This window comes from Pteropus vampyrus, unplaced genomic scaffold (genome assembly GCF_000151845.1).
Source record: "Pteropus vampyrus isolate Shadow unplaced genomic scaffold, Pvam_2.0 Scaffold17, whole genome shotgun sequence".
Taxonomy (NCBI): domain Eukaryota; kingdom Metazoa; phylum Chordata; class Mammalia; order Chiroptera; family Pteropodidae; genus Pteropus; species Pteropus vampyrus.
Genome location: NW_011888798.1, coordinates 14,124,581 through 14,127,631, shown reverse-complemented (window position 1 = coordinate 14,127,631; position 3,051 = coordinate 14,124,581). Strand labels below are relative to the sequence as shown.

Genomic DNA, 3,051 nt, shown 5'->3' with positions numbered 1-3,051 from the left:
TAGGGCGAAAGGACCAAGCAGTTGGTGGCCCTACTACACAGTTTTGAAAATATCAGTGCTGCTTTGGTCTCTATGGTTTTGCATCATCAACCTATTTGAGATCAGAGAGAAATAATAATTAAGAAGATGATTAGCTCACAAGGCAGTTAGGCCAGCAATAAGATTACCAATCATTTCTCTTTTCTCACATCCTTCTGACAAGCTTATAGCTTTTTCGTGAAATTAAGCATTCCCTTCTTAGAAGAGAAATCTCTACTAGTTCCAATTTTCTTTTTTCTTTTTTTCCCAGAGTGGTAGTAGGAAGAATAACAAAATTGGGAAATACAGATTAAGCATTATCATTAGTTATATTTTTTAAATATACAACAACTGATAGTGAGAATAATAGGATTTGGGAACTTAACCCAGATCTGTACTGAAATTAAACAGAGGTTAAAATCCTCTTTGCTGATGAACCAAAATTTTGTAATTAGTAACTGACAATATTTTATAGCATTTTTGATTATACTAGTTTGTCATTTTCCAGTACATTTTTGTGTTTTATACATTACATTCTTTGGGATAAATGTTTTATAAATTAAAAAATGTTTTCAGTATAAAATAATTACTAAATTCAGATTATTTCCAAAGTATCTTAACACCTTTAAACTGTAAGAAGTACACAGTAATTTGAATCCCAGTAAGACTGAATAACCTATCAAAATCAGCTTAAATGTCTTATTTTTGTACCGTCACTGGCATACCACATGCATGGATATTAATATACACATATCTGTGTTATATGTAGATATATTAGGGCTATTTCATAGGGATGTTCAACTTGTGCTCTACACAAAACAACACAACTGAGAGGACGAGAGAGGAAAGTCAATCTATATCCTGGCTATGCTGTGGCACAGAGCTGTGCTCAATCAGAGGAGAAAACATATTTTTCAACACACAACTCGCTGAGCTCTGGGTAAACTGTCTGTCCATGGATGAAAGTGCTCAGAAGGGACTGTATCGTGCTCTTTTTGTATATATTTATGCCTCCATTATTTAAATAAAGTCTTAAGAAAAGCTCTATCTGAATTCTTTATTACAAGTAACAGAACTGGATTTTAGCTAATTAAACCTAAAAGGCGTATATTAAAAAGATATTAATGCTCTTCCCGTAAGTGACCTGCAGTGACCTCTGAAATAGTTCATTATTCACTTGATCCAGAAAAACCCATAAAATCATGCAAATCAAGAGGTTCAAATCTTGTCTACGGCCATGCCACCCTGAACAAACCCGATCCCGTCTGATCTCGGAAGCTAAGCAGGGTCTGGCCTGGTTAATATTTGGATGGGAGACCACCTAGGAAGACCAGGTGCTGTAGGCATAAAAAAATAATAATTAAAAAATAAAGGATTGTAAACTGACAAAGTCTTTGCAATCTGTGAGGTCAACCAAAGGTTGCCTCACCTATAAAAAAAAAGAAAATCTTCATGCTCACTCTAAGAACACTCATGAAACTGCCCAGGCCATCAAGGGTAAGCATATCCGAAAAGTCATCAAGTATCTGAAAGGTGTCACTTTACAGAGGCAATGTGTGCCATTCTATTGTTACAATGGTGGAGCTGGCAGGTGCGCCCAGGTCAAAGAGTGAGGTTGGATTGCAGGATCAGAGGCCCAAAAAGAGTGCTGCATTTTTGCTGCACATGCTTAAAATAGAGACTAATGCTGAACTTAAGGGTTTAGATGTGGACTCTGGGCATTGAGCACATCCAGGTGAACAAAGTTCCCAAAATGCAGCACAGAACTTACAAAGCTCATGGGAGGATTAACCCCTACATGAACTCTCCTAGCCACACTGAGATGATCCTCACTGAAAAAGAGCAGATCGTTCCTAAACCAGAAGAGGAAATTGCGTAGAAGAAAAAGACATCCCAAAAGAAACTGAAGAAACAAAAACGTATGGCCCAGGAGTAAATTCAGCATCAAACAAATGTTAATAAAAGTTTTTAAAAAAAGAGGTATTAAAGGTATTAGAGATCACACAGAATAGTTGGGAGGACTAAGGAACCCAAGGTAGGAGCTAAATTTCTAGGAATGTTGGCTGAAACAACGCCATAAAACTGGCTGGTAAAAAAACAAACAAATAAACAACAAAAAACATTGCTACTGCATGAAGCCTAATAGAAAACTTGCACCTCTTTCACCCCACAAAAGCCATTTCAGTGCTAGGAACAGGACTTATAAGCCCTGAGGCCAGTGAAAACCAGACATCTCTGAGACCATCAACATAGCAAAACTTAGAGAGATCACAGAGAGCCTTCTCCTTCATACTGATCAATTCCAACCTAAAATTTAGTTGATTGGTAGTTTAGATTACATGTCTCCATCCTAATTCTAGATTTCCACGTTAAGAACATGGAAATATGGGAACTATAGAAAGGCTAATCAAAAGATGATGGGGAGCCAATTGAATTATGTTATCTGGTACAAAACCACTTAGGAAAGTTGGTTGAAATAAAACATTTCATGAAAAAAAAAAATAAAGTTAGAGTTTATAGTCAATGGATCATTAACTGCAGACTTATTTTTCATTATGATTATTCTTGACTTTCTTATGATGACACAGAAAACTCCTGAATTTTAAGAATGTGTCAGAACTCATCTTGGCTCAATAAAATTGGTCTATAAATGTGGTACAAAAACAACATTATGCATAGGGTATGCTTTATTAATTTTACATAAATGTGAAAACTCTCATAATTAAAACAAAGCAAAATAGAGAACAAAAACATACAATGCAACTATAAAAATAAAATTAGAAAAAGATATACAAGCAAACAGAGAAAATGAAAGGAAAACATAAAAGCAAGAATTATAATAGGAACTAGGATCAAATTTCAATTAGGCTATTGGACTTTAAATAGATTGAAGAGTTGTCTTCCAAAGAATTTAGATTATATAAACAAGCAATCAGACTTATTAGGCTCCAAATACTCTATTTTCAATAAAGTAATCCCCGTCTCCCATGGATATTTGTATAATAAAATTTTGGAGCCAGAAATAACATTAAA

At 34.9% G+C, this 3,051-nt stretch overlaps 2 pseudogenes; both read left to right on the top strand.

Moving 5' to 3' along the window:
- The first annotated feature begins 1,168 nt into the window (after window positions 1–1,168).
- LOC111736064 lies at window positions 1,169–1,954 on the top strand (annotated as a pseudogene).
- Window positions 1,246–1,364, top strand: LOC111736115 (annotated as a pseudogene).
- Window positions 1,955–3,051: the final 1,097 nt, after the last annotated feature.